Source organism: Balaenoptera borealis (genome assembly GCF_965194805.1).
Source record: "Balaenoptera borealis genome assembly, contig: HAP1_SCAFFOLD_332, whole genome shotgun sequence".
Classification (NCBI taxonomy): Eukaryota; Metazoa; Chordata; class Mammalia; order Artiodactyla; family Balaenopteridae; genus Balaenoptera; species Balaenoptera borealis.
In genome coordinates, this window is record NW_028123860.1 from 644,900 (window position 1) to 668,644 (window position 23,745).

The 23,745-nt window shown below is 41.3% G+C and overlaps 1 long non-coding RNA gene across 1 annotated transcript; it reads left to right on the top strand.

Moving 5' to 3' along the window:
- Window positions 1-11,964: 11,964 nt before the first annotated feature.
- On the top strand, window positions 11,965-19,800 carry LOC309621345. The gene is made up of 3 exons (XR_014239950.1): window positions 11,965-12,081; window positions 19,593-19,666; window positions 19,762-19,800. It is a non-coding gene; the product is annotated as an uncharacterized lncRNA (long non-coding RNA).
- Window positions 19,801-23,745: the final 3,945 nt, after the last annotated feature.

Sequence of the window (23,745 nt, forward strand, 5' to 3'; positions counted from 1 at the left end):
CCTAACCCTAAACCCTAAACCCTAACCCAACCCTAACCCTACCTTAACCCTAACCCTAACCCAACACCAACCCTAACCCTAAACCTAAACCCTAACCCTAACCCCTAACCCTAACCCAACCCTACGCCTAACCCTAACCCCTAGCCCTAGCCCTAGCCCTAACCCTGACCCTAACCCCTAACCCTTAACCCCTAACCCCTAACCCTAACCAAGTTCACAAGTAAACTTCTCGCCCACCTGGAGAGAGTGATTTAATTTGAAAGAGTAAAGACACAATCAGCTCAGTAATTGGCCACGGGGGCTGGAGGGGCCAAGGCTAACCTGAGCTGGAGGAACGTGGGTGCCTGCCTGGATGCTCAGAGGCCAAGGGCTGTCCTGAGACCTGCTTGGACACCCGTGCAGATGGAACAAAGGATCCGCCCAGTCCCAAGAGGGCCCCACCAGCCCTCACGAACGCAACACCAGACTTCCCTGGTGGCGCAGTGGTTAAGAATCCACCTGCTCATGCACGGGACACGGGTTTGAGCCCTGGTCCGGGAAGATCCCACATGCTGTGGAGCAACTAAGCCCGTGCACCACAACTACTGAGCCTGCGCTCTAGAACCCGCGAGCCCCAACTGCTGAAGCCCACGTGCTTAGAGCCTGTGCTCTGCAACAAGAGAAGCCACTGCAATGAGAAGCCCTCAAATTATGAAAAATGTTGTTAAGAGGATGGATGGGAAAGGTGGTATCTTTGGAGCAACAGAATCATATTTTTTTCCGGTATATTCTGAAAAATAATTCTATTGATATCCACAGTTTTTAGTACCCAAAAATGGATTTAGCCCTATATATTACATAAGTACATGTCTATGCAATGTAATAAAACGCCTACAAACGTACTGAAAAACTTCAAATGGAATTTGGCGACTTGAGACTTTTCAGAAATTTCCTTGCGGCCCAGTCACGTCAAGAGCCAGGAGTTCGAATTCCCTCGCCACTTCCGGCTTCACACCCTCCCACCACACGCACAGTTAAGCTCTGGAATCGCGGAGCTGACGAGAAACGCCTGCCTCTCTCACAAACTCCAAACGTACACTCACCGGCCAGGGCCCCTCACAGTCTCCAGGCTGGTCCCAACCCTGGTGGAATCACTTCCAGCCTTTCTTTCCCCGGTGGCGCACTCCTCCCATGATGCCCTGGGGCGCACCCCTCCCATGATGCCCCGGGGCACACCCCTCCCATGATGCCCCGGGGCGCACCCCTCCCATGATGCCCCGGGGCGCACCGGAAGCAACTCCTCACCTCTCTGGGAAATTGAAACCGCCTTTCTTCTCGGTAGTTACCGGCTGTTTCCTTGGAAGTCCATGGCTGCTGATTTTTTCACGTGTTTTCAATACTGTGATCCACCCACCCTCCCCGAACTAGATGGTAAGCTGTTGGAGAGAACCAACTTCTAATCCCCAATGCCTGGAACGGTGTCTTTATAAGCCATTTGCTAAATGAAGAGCAGCTAAACGTTTTGTTTGACAGAGTGAAGCAAAGCTGCGTAGAAAAACAGCAGATAACAGAGCCAACGCTCAGCAGAGAGTATGGAAGAATAGCGTTACCTTTATAATAACAGCTGGCATTTAAAACCCTAAATCCTTACCTTAGTTTGCAAGGCTCTAAGCATCTGGCCCCTAGCCGCTTCTGCCACTTCATTCCTTGCTACTGTATCCCTGGCTCCTTTCATCCCTGCCCTACTGGCCTTTATTCTGTTCCTGTGCAGGCAAGTTCCCCTCCCAGAGCCTTTGCATTTGTTTCCTCTGCCTGGAATACTGTGCCCCGTTGATATTCTCCTGGCTTGCTCTTCCTCTAAGTGCTCAAATATCATCTCTTTAGAGAAACTTATCCTGATTGATCCATTTCAAACCCACACAGCCACTGTTTCCTTATCCTAATTTTCCTTTCCTTCAGAGAATTTATCACTAATTGACATTTGATATCTGTTTGTTTGTTGTCTGTCCCCACATACACACACACTAGAATAGAGTTTCCATGAGGGCAGAGACTTTGCCTGTTCTGTTCCCTAGTGCTTAAAATCTTCCCAGCATGTAGTAAGCCCTCAATGAATGTTTGATGAATAAACAATTGAATACGTGCATGCTCCCTGTTACCGGCTCTGTGCATTACAGCTTCAAAATTAGCAATTCCATATGTGAATTTCATCACCATCCTGGTTTTGTGAGAGATCTCAAGCTGGTTCCATCTAGCCCCATCTTGGTCAAGTTTGAGGACTTTGCCATCGTACCCCCAACCACCTTTTGGGTAGGGTGATAAATTTATCTGGGTTTGCCCAGGATTGTCCTGATTTTAAAACTGAAGTCTCAGGAATCTCTTTAATTCCAAGCAAATTAGGAAGGTTGGTCACCCTGCTTTGAGGTATCTAGGCTCCATCTTCCTCGTCTTGTTTTATTGTTGTGAGTGTGTGGAATGAGGGGGTGGGGGGTGGGGGGTGGCGGTGACTTAAGAGTGTTCTGGGCCATCTGGAGAGGAAATTGGCTATATGTAGTGGGTAGAATGGGAGGGCTGGATGGCCAGTAGTGAGGCTGTGGTCAGCTGATGGGCCTTACCAAACAGCAACAAAAAAGAGATGAAAGAACAACATAGAAGATGCTGTCCTGGCTTCCAGAGCCCTCTGGCACAGGCAATGGTTGGTACATTCTCTAGAGAAAGTTCCTGGCTTCTAAGTCTCAGGCTCTGCTGTTGACATGGCCTCACCCACTCCATGTCACTTTCAAAAAGTAGCCTATCATGCATTTATTAACTCAGTTGTCACAAGAACCCCATGAGTTAGGTATTGTTATTATCCCCATTTTACAGATGAAGAAACTGAGGCTCAGAAAAGTAGAATAAGTTGCGCAAATTCAAATAGTTTAAATAGTGAAGTCAGGATTTGAACCTCAGTATTCTGACTCTCAAAGTCCACTCTTAGTCACTACATTATCATGCAGCTCTTAACAATGTAAATATGCATTTGGGCTATGCCTAGCCAAGGGCATAAAATCTTTTTTTTTTTTTTAGGCTATGTTGTTTCATACCCCAACAGTTGAAATTAAAAGTAACTGATCACGCGTTTCTTAGTTCTAATGAGGCTTTAAGCACTGAAGAAACCAACAAAAAAAATACAACTACTAGACAAAAAAGGGCAAATGACATGGACCCTAAGTCTCACAGGCATCAGTCAAGATTATGAGGCCAGATAAGAAAGTCTCCAGTTTACTGGACAGACCTAACTGGTAGAATTTCTTCTCTGAACACAATGTTCCCAGGCCATGCACACACTCTCTCCATGATATTTTCAGAGAAGGATGCCTCGTTTGCGTGTAATTCTGAGAAGCATGTATAATTCTGAGAGCGTTAGTGTCTTAACAGGATCTTGCAAAGCCAGAAACAGCTGTCTTGTAGTGAAAGCACAAACTGGACTTGGATTCAAACCAGACTTGTTCTAGCTCCCATTCTGCCACTTACTAGCTGTATGACTAGTCACTTAATCTTGCCAAGCCTCAGTTTTCCAACCTGTAAAACTGATAAATCTATGTCCTCACTGATTGAAGGAAAATCAGTTTAAATATTTCTCTGGATAATCCCCCATCAACTTTTTGCTTTGCAAAATTGTAGTGTAGAAATGCCAGCAGTGGGCTTCCCTGGTGGCGCAGTGGTTGAGAGTCTGCCTGCCAATGCAGGGGACACGGGTTCGAGCCCTGGTCTGGGAAGATCCCACATGCCGCAGAGCAACTGGGCCCGTGAGCTACAACTACTGAGCCTGCGCGTCTGGAGCCTGTGCTCCGCAACAAGAGAGGCCTGCGCACCACGATGAAGAGTGGCCCCCGCTCGCCGTGACTAGAGAAAGCCCTCGCACAGAAACGAAGACCCAACACAGACAAAAATAAATAAAGTAATTAGTTTAATAAATAAATAAATACATTTATTAAAAAAAAAAAAAAAGAAATGCCAGCAGTATAGAAGTTTATGTATTGCACTTGAAAGAGTTCTGAACTAGCGCTCTTGGATCTGAGAGTAGAATGGGAAGGGGGTCTGTCTAATTAATTAGCATTAATTAGGTAACCTGTCCAGAACCTCAGTTTCTGATTCTGTAACATCAGGGTTAGATTAGGTAATATTCAAGGTTCCCCTCTAGTTCTGGATCTAATATTCTCACTCAATATTTTTAATTAGGCGATTCAATATAAATTTGTATCATTCACTAATATACCTGTCCTGTGACTTTTGCCCAGAAATTTCTGTTTCTGGCTGGGGAACTTCTTGCTGCTTTTGGAAATTTCATCTGTTACATAGCTCTTAGATAGTTGTAACGGGTAAGGGATGATCCTCCTATCAGCACAATTAACTGCCCTTTCTTCTCAAGTAGCCCTCTGCGGAATGAACTTGATTACACTTGTTTCCTGGGCCTCTCTATTTGGCCCTGCTGCTGCTTTCTCCATCCAAATCTGCATTTCCTCTGAATGCGCCTTATATAGTGATTGGTGGAGAGATTTGCTCCCGGGGAAATCAGGAAAACGTTTTCCTCCTCCTTAACACCTGCTCACTCCTTAATCCTTGGCTTCAAAGCTTCCACCCCCACCATCCTGCTGACATTAATGTCAGGATCACCTCTCTGACTGACCCAATGCCCTTTTCATGGTTCTCCTTTTCTCCATCTTCCCTGTAGAGCTTTTTACTATATCCTCTCTCTTGAAAATACCACCCTCTCGAAAATACCACCTCCCTTGACTTCTTCTGACACTAATAATGAAGTTCCCATCACTTTAGAGTTGACAAAATGATTTTGTAACAAGACTGGAGAAAACCCTCATTGACAGAACTCCTCTCAGGGTTGGGAGAGATGGAATGATGGTGTGGGGTGTGAGCTGGGGACTACAGGGCATAGTGGTGGGATAAAGATGAAGCTCCCAAGGGGAATATGTGAGTAAAAATAGGTGATCACCAAACTTGCTAAGGATAAAAGTGGTGTTCTTTACTTGAGGACTTTTATTTTGTTGAGTAACCAGATGAGTAGGCATGCAGGTCAATGGCAGAGCTAAAGGGCCCCATGTAACAGAGGAACAACTGAGTACCCGCAGGGGTCGGGCAGACACCTCAGGGGAAGAAAGGAAATCAACCACCTGCATCAGTGTGACGGAAAATGGACTTCGTGGAAGTCATTGCTGATGGAAACTGAATACTTTAGGGGATGTAATATAATCCTCTTCTAGTCTGCTCTACAAAATCTTCAGTAAAGCCTGCATTGCTCACTTATGTTTTTTGTGCTAGTGGATTATTTGCCAAGGTCTGTGTCAAGGTTGATACAGATTGAAGCATACTGTTTGCCACTGGCTGGAAAGAGACTGCCTGCGGAGACAGCCACGTCTTGACAGTATCTCATTTGATCCCCACACTATCCTCATGACTTGGGCAGAAACAGAATTATGTTTCTGATTTTGCAGCGGAAGGAGAAAACATCACAGCTGCGAAGACAGGTGATGGGACTTGCCATTTATGGCAGTAAATGACAGACGTAAAATATGGATCCACGTGGCTCTTTTAACTCCAGCAAGATCTCACTCAGGTATTTGTTTACCTGAAGAATAACCTTTTTTTTTTCCACTCTTTTTGTCTTCATTTCCGCCTCTCACCTCCTCAACATGCAGCCTTTCTCTGAGAACACAGCTTCCTTAATAAGTTCAACTATCAACTGCATACAGGTGACACCCTCATACTCACAGACCTACATCTTCAGTCTTAATGTCTCCTGTATGTAAACTTTGAATCCTTATCTCTACCTACTTAGCTGGATATCACCATCATCTCAATCTCAATCTGTCCAAAATCGAAATTCCTATTTCCCCCCCTTCACTATTTCTCCTGGGCAGGTATCATGCTCCTAGATTTCTAGGCTGCAATGAGGGCTGGATGAAAGGTAGGATCCTCTGATTCCTTTTTCCTCCTCAAACTCGGCATCATCAAAGTCTTGTGGATCCTGCCTTCAGGGTATCCCTTGGGTTTTCTCTTTCCTTTTACATCTCATTTCTGTACTGCTTAATCAAGGCCCTCTTCATTTTACACCATGATTATTTTTATGTTCAATGCAAATAGATATTACTTGCATGTTTAATATTATGTTGAGAGGCTTGTAATATATTAATGTGGGATAGGGCCTCGAAAAATAAGTCTAGAGGACTTCCCAGTGGTCCAGTGGGTAAGACTCCGCGCTCCCAATGCAGGGGGCCCGGGTTCGATCCCTGGTCGGGGAGCTAGATCCCACGTGCATGCCACAACTAAAGATCCCGCATGCCACAAAGAGGATCTCACATGCCGCAACTAAGACCTGGAGCAGCCTAAATAAATAAATAAATGTTAAAAATAATAATAATAAGTCTAGAGCTCAGAGAGGTCTTAAATGAGAGAAACATATTCCTTTCACCTCCTGGGGTTCTCTTTTTGCCAGGCCTAAACGGGACAGTGAGGCAGACAACTTCAAGCCCACACAATACTCTTCTTGAACCTACGGGATGGACCCGGAGATACCAGGGGACAATCACTGGGAAAGCCAGCCCTCTGGTGCTATGGAGAATTTTAACACACATCTGAATTTATAGGGTCATCCAGGGGTTAATTCTAACTGCCCACCTACTCCCATAAATCATATCAAAGCCTGTATAATCATCTTGGCAAGTTGTACACCAAGATTTTCTAAATAGTTGCTAAGTGGTTCTAGGACCTCAGGTTCTCCCTCTCCATTATATCCTACCATCAGTTCTATACTAATCTTCAGATATATGTGTGTGTCTACACACACACACACACACACACACACACACGTTCACTTTTCTGCTTAAAACCTTGAAAGCTTCCCCAATGATCTCAGAATAATGTCCTGACTCCTTCCATGGGCATTGGGAGCCCATCACAGACAAGCCCAGCCCACTTCTCCAGCCTCACCTCCGTGTTACCCCCAACCCTTCCATCCAGGCTTGCCCATTCCACCTTCCTGAAACACACCCTGGGAAGTCTTGTTTCTAACCACAATCCCCACGTTCCCTAAGCCTGGAACCTCCTCCCTGTACTCTTAAAATCTGCCTCCTTTAAGAGAGAGTAGAGGATAGAGGAAAAGGCGAGGCTTTGGAATCAGCAACCTGGGATTCCAATTCTGGCTCCATTGCCTACTAGCTGTGGGGCCTTTTGGTCAATCACTTAACTCCCTTAGGCCTCAGTTCCCCATATGGACAATGGGAATAATAAGAATATAAACAGTATAACCCCCTAAGGCTTGCAGAGAAAAATAAGCATAATAAAATATACAAAAGTGCTATGTAAACTGGAAAGAACTACAAAAAGCATTATTATTAGTTATTATTATTATTATTATTATCTCCACAGTCACCATCCCCTTCAGATCTCTCCTCCAAAGCAGTATCATTATCATTAATAACAATTCGAGAATATTTTACATACACAATATACCTTATGGGTTTTAAATACCTTGTCCATACATCTAGTCCACTGTGCATCTCACTCATCTTGGCACTTAACCTTGGAAAAGTAATTTATCTTTTCGTATCTATGTACTCTCTTCCCATGTCCATTATCTCCTCCTTTGGAGCAATGTCCCTATTTCATATCTCCTTTCCCCATTGCCAGCACTCAAAAGTGATGGGCTTGCAAAAGTGAAAGGTTATAGGCATTGGCTCTAGAGCCAGAGAGGATTTGAATCCCATTTCTGCCACTTACTAGTTGTGTGGCCTTAGGCAGTTTATTTAAACTCTCACTGGCCCAAATTTCTTCAGCCATAAAATGGGAATGAAGTTAGCACCTACCCCACAAAACTATTATGATGCTTAAGTGAGTCAATATGGATAAAGCCTGGCACGTAGTGAGTTCTTAATAAATATAAACTATTACTATTAAGTGAGACTGAGTCTGATTCCATTCTTTTCTGCCTTATCACTTCAGCCCTCTTTCAACACAGATTCCCCATGAATCATCCTTATTCATTTATACACAGGAACAAAATCTACTGAGCATCTGTTACATACAAAAGACTGTCCCTTGGATAAAAGCAGCTGTGTTTATGCCGGATCACTTTCTGTTGCTTTCTCCTGGGCCAAATGGTACTAAGAATGAGACAAGTTCTCTGTGGATTGCAGCCTTCAGCTTGCTCCTCTTGTTTTCTCAAGCAGGGAGTAAGATGGTGTTCCAACATCAGATCACCAGGTACAAAAAAGTTCTTCATATTTTTTTACTGAAAGGCTTCTCAGGCCCCTTAACATGCTAGTATTTATGGTGAATCTCCAGCAACAGGGAATAGAGTTGGCCACATTTCCTGAACTCATTTAGCCACGGGACCTTTTATTTCACAGTTTCTCTCAGAATCAGCATTCTGTCAAATCTACTTTGGAAAATGCTACGTGGAAGTCCTATTCTTATCTGTTTCTCCTTTGTCCACAATTTCATTTTGACTAATGCAAACTGTCCTTGGAAATGCCTAACTATATGAGACTACCCACTGGAAGACTAGAGAATCTTTTTTTCTTTTTAATTGAAGTATAGTTGATTTACAATATTGTGTTAGCTTCAGGTGTACAGAAAAGTGACTCAGTTATATTGTTTTCAGATTATATTCCATTATAGGTTACTACAAAATATTGAGTATAATTCAGTACACATTGATCATATACAACATAAACAAGTCAGGCTGTATTGCTGTAAATGGCTCTAACTTCTAAAATGTATGGTAATTCCTACATAGTCAAACATTACTTATGTTTCAGCCAAAAAACAACCCCGAGCAACCATAAGAGTTGTCACAAAGACCATGTATTTCCATTAGAACTTCTAGAACTTCCCATGGAACTTATGACTCCTTTTTTTTGTTTGTTTTTTCCTTTAGCTTGTTCATCTGTTTCCCATTCTATAGCAGATTAGAAAAAGGAAGATTGGGCTCACAGAGGCAAACACACTAACCACAGACAGAATACAGCTGAGTACCTTGCCGTGAAGGTGTAGATATAAAAACTAGAAAGGTGACACAAAAATTCATTGCAACCTAGGAACAATTAGTGCAGGGTAAAATCCGCGAAGAAACTATAATATCCCTGACGACTTTATTACATCACCTCCCAGGCCCCTGAGTGATCAAGGAAAAGTTGAAGTCTATTCAAGATACTAGATTAAATAAATCAAGATAATATATAATACATTTTAGAAAGTTTTCCATCTACAATGGATTTTTTAAAAAAATAAATTAATGGATAAGAATAGATGGGTTAGGTGGACCTAGAGATTATCACACTAAGTGAAGTAAGCCAGACAAAGACAAATACACGATATCGCTTATATGTGGAATCTAAAAAAAAACATGATAGAAATGAACTTATTTACAAAACAGAAGTAGACCTACAGATATAGAAAACAAATTTATGGTTACCTAAGGGGAAAGGGAGGTGGGGGATAAATTAGGAGTTTGGGATTAACACATACACACTACTATATATAAAATAGAAAAACAACAAGGACCTACTGTATAGCACAGGGAACTATATACTCAGTATTTTGTAATAACCTATAAGGGAAATGAATCTGAAAAAGAATATATACATATATATGTGTGTGTGTGTGTGTGTGTGTGTGTGTGTGTGTATATATATATATATATATATATATATATATATACACACATACATGAATCTCTTTGCTGTACACCTGAAACTAACACAACATTGTAAATCAAATATACTTCAATTAAAAAATAACGTTTTAAAAAAAAGAATGGATGTGTTAAATGGCCAATCTTATGTTTTCCGGAGATTTCTGAGAAGAGGCGCACACCACCTCATGTTTACGATGCTGGGTAAAGGAGACGTACTTAGTATCCATGCTATTGATCATCCATCGCTTGACAATTCACCCTGTGGCTCTGCCCTTCACTGACCTTCTTAGCTCACTCTGCCCCAGTTCTGCTCAGCCTCTAGAACTCTCTAAGTCTCAAAGATCTGTGTCCAACGTCAAAATCCCTACGCAGCTGACTTGGCATTATACAGCCTCCGCTGGTCATTTATCCAAGTAACTTAACAAGAGTGAAAGATCAGGGCTACGATGCATTTACATCTAAGGAGTAAATGGTGATCCCCCAATACAGCCACGTTAGAGTGCTGGGCTTGCGCATTTGGGAGTATAAAGGGAGTTGGGGGGCCACACTTTCGAAACTGCTTCGACCACAGCACCGCAAGGTAAGTGCTCACAAGTGCCCGCTTTTTTGCTCCGTGTAGCTGTGATTATACCTGATCAGGTTACCTGGAGAGGAGAGAAGGCAACACAGCAGCCTTTGCTGAGGGCCTACTAAGCGTAAGGAACTGTGTTAACGGCAATATGGGAGACAAGATGGCGAGGCCTTTCAAGAAGCTTCTACAAAGAGTAAAAAGACAAGAATATAAGCAATTATGACACCAAAAAAAAAAAACAAAACTAACCTGCAGGATATAAAGCTGAATATAATACGTGCTTACCCCTATAATTGTTTAGGTCAGTATTATAATTGCAGTTAACAAATAAACATGCTAATTTGTGATATCTCTTCTGTGATTGCCTTGAAGTATTATTTGAAATTTTTGTGGTTGGTTATGTAAATTTTTTTCTTATGTCAGGATTTCTGGGAGATGATTGCGGGAAGAAATTCTCCCATGCATTTGATCCATCTCAGAATGCATCCTCATTTGCTTATTAATGACCAGTGTCCAGACTGCTCATTCATGGCATGCCTTGTGGACTTCGGGCTGGGTCGTGTCTGACACTGCAGGAGCATCCCTCAGAGGGGTTCTGTAGCTCTAGGAGCTTGCGATGCTTCGATTTCTGGCCACCATCTTCACCAGAATACCTTCTGTCAGACATTCACAGGGTTAAGAGAAACCTTGGGGATTTTCTGGTCCATCTGTCTCATTTACAGAAGGAAACCAAAGCTCAAGGAAATTACAACAGCTACTTTACAGAGCTGGCATTAGAAAACCGAGGTTCTGCCTCCAAGTGTGATTTCGTTTGAACCAAGGATTCAGAATATGATACTTAATCATTTAATCTTTTCCTGAGAAAGTTGTGAGAAATTTAGGATATAGCTGGAGATTATTAGGGACTCATAAAAGGAAGAGACCAAGAGTACACGACCAAAGTAGGAAAGCAAGTGTTGAAATGTCTCTTCCTGCCTAAATGGTATTTCACGACATGTTCCCCAGGTTCCATAAAAGTACTGTGTGGTAAATGGGAAGTTTAAGTTAAATTTGATATTGAAAATTATTCAGACTCTTACGGTATCCTGAGATCTTCATGTAGGTTATCAACTTCTGGACTGAGATTCCTTAGTCCCAAATAAGTTATCAGCTACCCTACCTTCATATTCTCCAAGAGAATATAGGATATTTAAGAGAGTGCCCTTCCTAGACCTCTTAAAGAAGTCTTGCCCATAATTCACAACTTTTCTCTCATTGCCAAAGAATTCAACTTCTGGTCTAAAAGCATCCAAGTTACAATCCGGATCATTCCCCTCCCTCCTTCCTTTCTTTTTTGACCCCTCACGGCCCCCTACCCTCAGCCAGAAGCATCATCTCTCTAAGTCCCCATAACACTTCATTTAGACGCTTACAGAATTTGTATTATTCTTCCTTGTTCAAAGATTTATTTGAGCATTTCCTTTAACTGTTCCTAAATTTTGCATTCCTTTAGGGTAGAGAGTGTCTTTATCCTTTTTTATATCCCCTTAAGGAGCTGACATGGTACTTTGCACACACAGAAGATACTCAAAAAAAATGTTAATCAGTGCTGTAATTACCCAATTATTTAAAGAATGATGACTTAACCGAAGGGAAAAATGGAAAATGTATTTCCATCCCACACATCCACTGTGTACTATTTAAATGTAGCTAAACTTAGAAAAGTACAAATTCTAGATTTATTTAAACTCTTCATAGTTCATTTGTTCTTTGTTTTGTTTAGTTTTGATTTCTGGAATCACTCTCTCAGAAGCCACTTCATTCCTGAAGGACACTAACCATTGCTTTGGAAACCAAGAAGGTAAGAGTCACTTTCATCTTGATTGGGAATACAATAATTGAAATTAGCAAACAGTGTTTTACACATTCTCATTCTTGCCACACTCATAGGAATCTGAAACTGATGAAATTAAAATCCATTACTTAAGTATTTCTAAAGGCAGATTACAAAATATGCAGCTAAGGAAGCAGGTCTTCCCAAATTTGCTCATCACACTAACAGGAATAAAACACACTGCAGAACTTTGACACACAAGCTCCAGGTCAATATACTTAGGTTGGCCCCAAACATGATGTTCGTAGGCTCAAGATTCAGTCTTCACACAAGTCTAACTTTGCTGTTTTTTGAGCAGAGGCCGCACCCATGAATCCCCTCAGCTGTGTCTTTACTCACAAATGATGCTGAGAGAATAAGGAGAAATGGATTCAAACCTATGTCCACTGTAGTAATAAAAAAAAAATTACTCCCCCACCTCAAGATTTGTGTTTATTGGAAGTAATTCTAGATGAATTAGGACCAAGGAAACCAAAGTATAATTAGGTCATGACCACACCATTGCTGACAAGATGCAGTAGCTGAGAAATTCCCAGGAGAGGGCTGAAAGTTGAGAGCAGTGTCATAGCGCACTGACAGCAGTAAGAGGGGTTGGGGAACACTCAGAAGGTGGTGCTGGAGGTCAGGGAGACTGGGATGGCCATCCCCATTGGAAGACCCCTAAAGACAGGAACAGAGGGGATGGTTGGAGGGACACAGCTGTGTAGGGCTGGAAGCAGGTCAAGCTCTCAAAACCAAGAAGCAGATAATTAGGGGACTTTCTGGGGGTAGAGTTTCCAGGGACACCATGAGTCATGCCAAGAGAGTTGGATGAGACCTAACAAGGGAAAGTTTTATCAGCCAAGAATACATGGTTTTAGCCCTGGGTCCCAGAGTACAGTTGTATAAATATGGGGACAAGATCTGACTTAGCAACCGGACGCACACAGCGTGCGTTGAGGGGCTTTGCTTGACAGTGAGTGGTGAGCCATCGGTGTGAGGAGGCTGCCAGAGGGCAGTCACCACCTCGGGCATGACACCTAGGTCAGGAGAGGTGAGGGCACATGCTGATGGAGGACAACATGTGGTCTGGATGTCACACTTAAGAGATTAACAGGAGTGAGCTCACTGTGATGGTAAAGGAGATGCAGAAGCACATCACGGAAGAAACAGATGAAGATAGCACTGGGGCTACTTAGCCTGGAAAAGAAAAAGCTAAGGAGGGACTTCCCTGGAGGTCCAGTGGTTAAGACTTCGCCTTCCAGGCTCAATCCCTGGTCGGGGAGCTAAGATCCTACATGCCTTGCAGCCAAAAAACCAAAACATAAAACAGAAGCAATACTGTAACAAATTCAATAAAGACTTGAAAAATGGTCCACATTAAAAAAAAAAAAAAAAAAAAAAAAAAGCTAAGGAGAACCCAGAGCAGCCATCAAATGGGTGAAGAGTTGTCTTGTGGGGAGAAGGTTTGAACTCTTTCTGTTGTTACCAAGAGCCGAAAGGAGGATCAAACATCCTGAAGTCACAGAGAGCCAGATTTCAGATTAAAGCAAGAAGTATCTTTGGCCTGCAGAAACTACCCCAAATGATTTTCCAAAATTTTCAAAAGGGAAAAAAGTCATCTTGAAGGCATTTGAGTAGGCTGGACAACACATTTGCAAGAATATCGCTGAGACAACTCATGCATCATCTAGGCAGTAAAAGTAGGAGATACTGGATTCTGAGTCATGGTTAGAGCTGTGGGTGGAAGAAGAAAAATCTTCACCTCAACACACGCAGTGACTTGAATCCCAGACGGAAAGTCTTGTTTTTCTAAGAGACCTAAAGGTATAGTTTGACCATGAGTCATTGTAGTCTTTCCCCAACTTCAGACTTCATTCTTATACTACTATCACAAATTTTGCAATACCCATTTAAGACCAGTACTGCTAATTCACTTAATATTTTGATTTACCTTGATTCCTTTTTCTTCTTAGATGTGTTTTTCAAAGTTACCCTATATGCTTGCTATGAAAGTCTGGACAGTCTATCTCAGCATCAGCTGAGACATTTAGATATTCAGAATCTCAAACTCTACTCCAGCTCTGCTGAATCAGAATATCTATTTCAACAAGATTCCCAGTTGGATTCCTATGCCCACCAAAGTTTGAGAAACACTGCTTTATATCACTACTATAAACAGATATTTCACTGTCTCTAAGTCGTTAGCACATATTATTCTATTTTATTCTAACTTTCTTCACATTTTCACAAAATATTATCTCTAAACTTGGGATGCATCTTATAATCAATGAAAGGAGTACTGTAATTAGCAGGGTGTTTTCCTTTATTAGTGGGACACAAAATAGGTTATCTTACAATCGATGGCATCTTACATTTTGCTAAAATAAGGTAATAGACTTTAATATAACTATTAAAATTAAGAAATAGTTGCCTAAAATCATTTTGTATTGGACCATTGGGACTATGCCATGGTTTTGGAAAGAGTGGCTTTATAAAAGCAAAATAATGCTCCCAAACATCACTTTGTTTGAGGCCCTTGAGAACAATTCAGTTTCCTCAGTCCCAACCACAGAGATTCTGTTGCAGATGATTTTGATGTGGATCAACTTTCGACACTTTGGGTAGCAGGCTGAACACTAAGTCAAGCTAAATGACATCAGATCATACACTTGCAGCCTGATGAGATTCCCTCACACTATAGTGCAACCATTCTCAAACTGTGGCCCATGGATCCTTGGAGATTCCTAAGAACTTTTCAAGAGGTACATGAGGTCAAAACAATTTTCATAATACCCAGATGCCATGTGCTTTCTTCACTGTGTTGACTTAATGATGCAAAAGCAAGGATGGATAGACGATCTGACACTTTATTACAAATCAAGATATGGCACCAAGCTGTACTAATAGTCATAGTATTCTTCACAGCCATACACTGACAGTGAAAAACAATTTTTTTTTAATTTAAAAAGCCAGCTTCAGGACTTCCCTTGTGGCACAGTGGCTAAGAATCCGCCTGCCAATGCAGGGGACACGGGTTCGAGCCCTGGTCTGGGAAGATCCCACATGCTGCGGAGCAACTAAGCCCGTGAGCCACAACCACTGAGCCCGTGTGCCACAACTACCGAAGCCCACACGCCTAGAGCCCATGCTCCGCAACAAGAGAAGCCACCGCAATTAGAAGCCCGCGCACCGCAACGAAGACTAGCGCTCGCCGCAACTAGAGAAAGCCTGCACGCAGCAACAAAGACCCAACGCAGCCAAAAATAAATATAAATAAATAAATAATTTTTTTAAAAAGCCAGCTTCATTGAAAAATAACCTAAAAGTTGCAGCAGTGGAGAGTATTAATTTGATTACATCTCAATTTTATCCACATCTTTATAATATTCTACATGATCAAACAGGAAGTCCATGAAAAGCACTCCTTTTGCACACTGGACTTTGACATTTGTCTCAAGGAAAAACACATGTGCAGTTGTCTGAGTTGCAAGATGAACCAGCCACTTGATTCATGAAGCACCATTTTTACTTGAAAGAATGACTAGAGGACAAACTATTGTTTCTCAGACTTGTATATCTGGCACACAGTTTCTCAAAAAGCAGTGAAGTGTGTTTATCCTTTCAAGGAAAACTACTGACAGTGTTTTTTACTAATGATATAGTTGAGTTTTCAAGCAAAAATTAAAACTTTGGAAGACTTGTATCTACTATCATTAGCTTGACAACGTCCTAATATTTGAATTTTCTAATGAGATCAGTACTGATATTAATGATTGTGATTTTTTATACTGTATAATGAAACGTGCCAATATTTGGAAGTTCTGTATAATTCAGTGAACAATATTTTCCAAATGATCAACGTATGATGTTTACACATGGGTAAAAGTTTCATTCAAAGTTCAACACAGACCAACAGATCATAATGTTTGTTGATATGGTTTCAGATTCCACATTGCAACTAGCCTTTAAGGAACTACCACAGAAACTACCACGTGTCAAGTTTTGGTATAGTATCTAAAAAGAATATCCGCAATTATTTGAAAGGGTAATTAAAATACTCTTTCCTTTTCCAAATTATATATCTGTGAAAGATTTTCTATATCTACTTTAACCAATAAACAAACAAAAAAACCCAAAAAATCATACAGCAACAGACAGAATACAGAAGCAGGCATGAAAATCCATCCATCTTCTACTCAGCAGACATTAAAGTGAGTTGCAAAAATGAAAAACAATGGTACTCTTGCCACGAATTTTTTTGTTTTGGAAAATATAGTCATTTGCATAAAAATATGTCATTAATGTTAACATGCAATGAATTTGATAGGAACTTTAAATGAATTAGATTTTCTCAATTTTGACTTCTAATACCATAAATATTGGTAGATATGACCTGCATAAACCAAACTCACTGGGTTCTCAATGGTTTTTAAGAGTGTGAAGGGGTTCTGAGAAAACAAAGCTTGAGAACTGCTGCTGTCGTAAAACTCACTTAAGCCACAAAAGTAGGGACTATCTTCACAGATGAGGAAACAATATGGATGAATTCTTCCTCTCCACCAGGCAGTAACTTAGAAAATTTAAACTGCATGAAGCCTGCAAGCCAGAGGTCCTCTTTGTGGTGCTATATTGAGTTCCAATCTCTTAACTATGAAAACTTAACCACGAGCACACAGATGGTTCAGCAGAGCCGCTGGCCAAAGTAAAATCGAAATGCAACTTATCCTGAATAAGATCCAGAGGGAAGCAGTTGCTCCTCTTTCTGTAGGACTAGATCCCCCCAGAATCTCAAGGAGGGATATTGAAACAACAGTCAGTTACCAATGAAGAGTAATTTCATAAAGTGTAAGATTGAGGGCGGGGGAAGTTCCAAGGGACAACCATAAAATGTTCAATTTTCCCACTTCTAATAGGAAACATAAAAGGCTTTATTCAAAACATATGACCTATTTCTTAAGAGAGATATGGGGATATATGTGTGTAATTGAACTCCATTTTATGGTCACTTACAGAAGAATGTATGGAAAAGAAAAAGCAGAGAAAGAAAGGGAGAAGGGGAAGAGTTGTGGGGAAAAGAAGTAGAGGGTCAGGAAGGATACGGGAAGAGGTCCAGAGGGAACAGGAAAAGCAAATGCAGATGAGGAAAAGGAACCAGAAAAGTCACACAACCTGCAGGGGCCTTAGAAATGAGCTAGGCTTGCTTCTTCATTTTAAGTGAGATTAATGGCCCAAAGAAGTTAAGTGGTTTGACCAAGTTCAGTGCCGGGACTTTAAGCCAAATTTTCTAGCTTCTAAGCAAGGAAAACACATAAAGAGAAGGTCTGTGAAAGGGGATGGTTTGGAAAGAAGTGACAGGGGGGGATGAGCGGGAGGGTGGACAGAGAGATAGAGGCAGAAAGATACATAAACACACCATACACGCACATGCACACACACACACACGCTAAGCAGTGAGTTCTAAAGCATTTATTTAATTAAACACTGTTTGTCACACCCCGACACTGCTACACATAACTAAAGTTTGGAGACCCCTGCCTTAAGCCCAGTACTTCTCAACTCTACTATGCCTAGAAATCACCTGGAGATCTTGTTAAAGTGCAGATTCTGGTTTTGTAATGCGGGGTGGTTCTGAGATTCTGAATGTCTAACAACTCCTCGGTGATGCTGATGCAACATGTTCAAGGACCACTCTTGGAGTCAGAAGGCCCTACACCAGCAGTTCTCAGAGTGTGGTCCCTGGACCACAATGATGAATTCACCATCAGCTGATGAATGCACCACGAGCATTGCCTAAGAACTTGCTAGAAATGCATATTCTCAGGCCCCATCCCATACCTACTGAATCAGAAGCTCTGGGGGTGAGGCCCAGAAATCTGTGTTTTAACAAGCTCTCCAGGTAATTCTGGTGCATGTTAAAGTTTGGAACCATTGCACTAGGCCATAATGTCTCCTATCACCTTGTTGCCTGTAATTGGCTAAACAAGTGTGGCAGTACTTTATGTTCAAGTCATTACTTTTCACTGGGCTATCTGAACTTTCTACTAGGAATTATCAACACTCACCAAGAGGAACATCTCAATCTTGCCAACTATTCAGTTGGATTTCATGTCTGATGTCTAAAGGAAAAGATTCTCCTTGGATACAGAGAGTCTAAATTATACTCCCAGTTAAATGCCACCCATATCCCACCCCACTCCGTTCCCACAATGATAAAAATCAGTGTTCCAAAATCTGAGTAGTTTAGAGGAATTTTAAGAATCATGATATGGAAATGAACAAACCAAAAAACCTCAGCTCTCCTATGTCAAAAGAAAACCAAACTTTCACTTCAGGGTTTGGAGGAAGCGGTTTAGAAAGGCCACCACTGACAAAACGGTGCACTGTTAGTGGAGATGTAAATTTGTGCAGCCACTACAGAAAACAGTATAGAGATTCCTTTAAAAATTAAAAATAGAACTACCATATGATCCAGCAATTCCACTTCTGGGTATATACCCAAAGGAAATGAAATTACTATCCCAAAGAGATACTCCCACGTTCATTGTGGCATTATTTAGAATAGCCAAGACATGGAAACGATCTAAGTGTCCACTGATGGATAAATGGATAAAGAAAAGGTCATATATAATGGAATATTATTCAGCCATAGAAAAGAATGAAATCTTGCCATTGGCAACAGTGGACCTTGAGGGCATTATGCTATGTGAAATAAGTCAGACACAGAAAGACAGATCCTGTATAATCTCACGTATATGTGGAATCTTAAAAAACCAAACTCATAGCAACAGAGATCAGATCTGTGGTTGCCAGAGGTGGCGGGTGAGAGGTGGAAGAACTGGGTGAAAGGGGTTAAAAGGTACAAACTTCCAATTATGACATAAATAAGTTCCGTGGTTGTTAAGTACAGCATGGTAACTGTAGTTAATTACACTGTGTTGTATATTTGAAAGTTGCTAAGAGAGTAGAGCTTAAAAGCTCTCATCACAAGGGCTTCCCTGGTGGTGCAGTGGTTGAGAGTCTGCCTGCCAATGCAGGGGACACGGGTTCGAGCCTTGGTCTGGGAGGATCCCACATGCCGCGGAGCAACTGGGCCCGTGAGCCACAACTCCTGAGCCTGCGCGTCTGGAGCCTGTGCTCGGCAACAAGAGAGGCCGCGATAATGAGAGGCCCGCGTGCCGCGATGAAGAGTGGCCCCCACTTGCCGCAACTAGAGAAAGCCCTCGCACAGAAACGAAGACCCAACACAGCCTTAAAAAAAAAAAAATCTCATCACAAGAAAAAGAAACTGTAAGTGAAGGGATAGATGTTAAGTAGACCTAATGCTGTGATCATTTTGCAATATATACATATATCAAATCATTATGTTGTACACCTTAAACATATACAGTGTTATATGTCAGTTACATCTCAATAAAACTGGTGGGGCAGGTGGGTAGGAAAGGCCACCACTGTGTCCTCAGGACTCACTGGACACATCCTCTTGTGTCTGTCTCCAGGCGACGCCGGGGTGAGCAAGAAGGGCGGGAAGAAGAAGGGCTCCTCTTTCCAGACCGTGTCCGCTGTGTTCAGGGTTTGTTTTTTGGCAGCTTCCACATTCGGTTGTATTTCTGCCCAGTGCAACGGCGTTTGCTAAGGTTAATGTGCTTCTTCTGGTTTGTGTCTCAGGAAAATTTAAACAAATTGATGGCCAATTCAAGGAGCACTCATCCTCACTTTGTGTGATGTCTGATTCCCAATGAGACCAAGACTCCTGGTGAGTAAGAATCCATCAGAACAGGACTCCCTGAAACGTATGCAAAATTCTGTGGGTGTGGGTGTGGGTGCACACGTGAGTATGTACATGTGTCTGTGTGCACGTGCATGTGTGTTTCCCTGAGGACAGGCTCATGAGAGCCTTTATCACTTCTCAGTCTATGAAATAGGGCTGCCAGATTTGGCAAATTAAAACCACGAGATGCCCCATTAAATTCGAATTTCAGATGAGACAATGAAAAATTTCTTAGTATAAATATGACCCATGCAATATTTGGGATATACTTATACTAAAAAAAAAAAAAAGCATTTACTGTTTCTCTGAAATTCAAATTCAACTGGGCATCCTGGGCATATTTTATCTGGCATCCCTACTATGAAATTATATCCAAAATATTATGTACATATATAGGTACATTAAATCCATACCTTTCATAAAATTCTTAAAAACATTTCCCCCCAAAGTGAAGAGCCACTATATTTGGCAAATAATCAGCTTAGGTGTTCCATAATAAAAACAGCATCAATAACAACTGTTTTCTGAGCCTAATGCAGTCCCATTATTATGTTATCTCTACTGTTTACAACACTTCACTGCAAGATAAGCATAATCATCAACATTTTATAAATGAGAAAACTGAGAGTCAGAGACCAGGTATATAGACATAGAACACCATGTGGTACAGTAGACGTTTAACCATCACCAATCCTGGATTCACAAATATGGCTGAGTTTCAGGGCCATTTGTCACAAAGGAAAGAACAAACCATCACACAGACGGTGGCTATGAGGCAGCTCTCTCACCAGCCAAGCTGTTGAATCCCAAAGGCTGGGCTTCTGGCATCAAGGTCAAGGTCCTGCTTCAGCAATGTTACAGGAGAGCAGAGGAATTAGATGATCAAGGAAAAGATCCCAGCTCCACCTATTACTGCCCAAGGGACCGCAGATGAGTCCTTTAGCTTTCTGGTCTATAAAAGGAGGATTAAAATGGCATTTTCTTTATGCATTCACTTAGTTATTAATTCATTTATTTATTGAGTGAGCGCTTATAAAGTGTTGACTCATTTTGTAAATATTAACTCATTTAACCCGCCTTAGAGGGCTGTTGTGAGAATTAAATAAGCCAGTACACGTAAAGCATTTGAAACAGGTCCCATCACAAGAACAAAACAATTGTAACCATGTATGTTGACGGAGGTTAACCAGACTTATTGTGGTGATCATCTCAAAATATATACAAATATCGAATCAATATGTTGTACACCTGAAACTAGTAAAATGTTATATGCCAATTACACCTCAGTTTTTTTTTCACACACACACACTGTATTTTATTTTTACAAGAGATAAATAGACTGACACCAAGCATCGTACATGGATGACCACAACAAAAGCAACAATGATTGCAATTACCAAACATGAAACACACTCATACTATGCCATAATATTGACATTCAGTCCAGTAATCCTCCACTGTAACAGCTCCTTTACTTTGCAGTGAAAATTGATTTGTATATTCTTTGCCTCTGAGTCCTTGTGGGATTTTTTTTTTAATTCAGACAGAAAGTCACAAAAATTATACTCATCCTCATCTGTTCACTCAGTCCCATGTAATTAATTTTTTTGTTCATCTTGATCTTTTGTTAGCACTTTTATGAGTTCATCAGTTTTTCATTAGAGTTCTGAAAATGCTTATTCATTCAGTTCAGCTGTACAGTCAGTTACCAGAAACCTGTACTTGTCAGAGTCTTTTCCATGAATTTCTTGAAGATGAAACCCTTTTATAGGAACATATTTGCAAAAGCATCAGAGTACACCCAGAACTGTCTGTAAATGACAAAAGACTTAAAAATGACCACAGTTAAAGATCTGATGAAAGTTCATAATAATGCAGTTGACAAGAAAATTAGTTATTTCTGAGATATACATTTTAAAGTAATAACTAGGATTATGACTTATAACATTATACCAGAACATATAAGATTTTTAGAAATTTCATGTGATGTCTGAAACATTTATATTAACATATTGCCATACAAATAACCCAATGAAAGTTTAGTATTAGTTGTTTTGTTTGTTTGTTTGTTTATACTGCAGGTTCTTATTAGGCATCAATTTTATACACATCAGTGTATACATGTCAATCCCAATCGCCCAATTCAGCACACCACCATCCCCACCCCACCGCAGTTTTCCCTCCTTGGTGTCCATATGTCCATTCTCTACATCTGTGTCTCAAATTCTGCCCTGCAAACCGGCTCATCTGTACCATTTTTCTAGGTTCCACATACATGCGTTAATATACGATATTTGTTTTTCTCTTTCTGACTTACTTCACTCTGTACGACAGTCTCTAGATCCATCCACGTCTCAACCAATGACTCACTTTCGGTCCTTTTTCTGGCTGAGTAATATTCCATTGTATATATGTACCACACTTCTTTATCCATTCGTCTGTTGATGGGCATTTAGGTTGCTTCCATGACCTGGCTATTGTAAATAGTGCTGCAGTGAACATTCGGATGCATGTGTCTTTTTGAATTACGGTTTTCTCTGGGTATATGCCCAGTAGTGGGATTGCTGGGTCATATGGTAATTCTAATTTTAGTTTTTTAAGGAACCTCCATATTGTTCTCCATAGTGGCTGTATCAATTTACATTCCCACCAACAGTGCAAGAGGGTTCCCTTTTCTCCACACCCTCTCCAGCATTTGTTGTTTGTAGATTTTCTGATGATGCCCATTCTAACTGGTGTGAGGTGATACCTCATTGTAGTTTTGATTTGCATTTCTCTAATAATTAGTGATGTTGAGCATCTTTTCATGTGCTTCGTGGCCGTCTGTATGACTTCTTTGGAGAAATGTCTATTTAGGTCTTCTGCCCATTTTTGGATTGGGGTGTTTGTTTCTTTAATATTGAGCTGAATGAGCTGTTTATATATTTTGGAGATTAATCCTTTGTCCGTTGATTCGTTTGCAAATATTTTCTCCCATTCTGGGGGTTGTCTTTTCATCTTGTTTATGGTTTCCTTTGCTGTGCAAAAGCTTTGAAGTTTCATTAGGTCCCATTTGTTTATTTTTGTTTTTATTTCAATTATTCTAGGAGGTGGATCAAAAAAGATCTTGCTGTGATTTATGTCAAAGAGTGTTCTTCCTATGTTTTCCTCTAAGAGTTTTATAGTTTCCATTCTCACATTTAGGTCTCTAATCCATTTTGAGTTTACCTTTGTGTATGGTGTTAGAGAGTATTCTAATTTCATTCTTTTACATGTAGCTTTCCAGTTTTCCCAGCACCACTTATTGAAGAGACTGTCTTTTCTCCATTGTATATCATTGCCTCCTTTTTCATAGATTAGTTGACCATAGGTGTGTGGGTTTATCTCTGGGCTTTCTATCTTGTTCCATTGATCTATGTTTCTGTTTTTGTACCAGTACCATATTGTCTTGCTTACTGTAGCTTTGTAGTATAGTCTGAAGTCAGGGAGTCTGATTCCTCCAGCTCCGTTTTTTCCCCTCAAGACTGCTTTGGCTATTACAGGTATGTGACATTCCCCATCTCTCCCCCCATCACAGGTGAGTGACAGCCCCCAGCTCTCTCCCAATCACAGGTATGGGACAGCCCCCAGCTGTCTTCGCATCACAGATGCCCGACAGCCCCCAACTCTCTCCCCATCACAGGTATGAGACAGCCCCCGGCTGTCTCCGCATCACAGGTATGTGACAGCCAGCAGCTGTCTGCGCAGCACAGGAATGTAACAGCCACCAGTACTTTCCGCATCAAAGGTATGTGACAGACCCAGCTCTCTCCCCATCACAGGTGTTTGACGGTCCCCATTTGGCTCCCCATCAGAGGTGTGTGACAGCCGCCAGCTCTCTCCCCATGACAGGTGAGTGACAG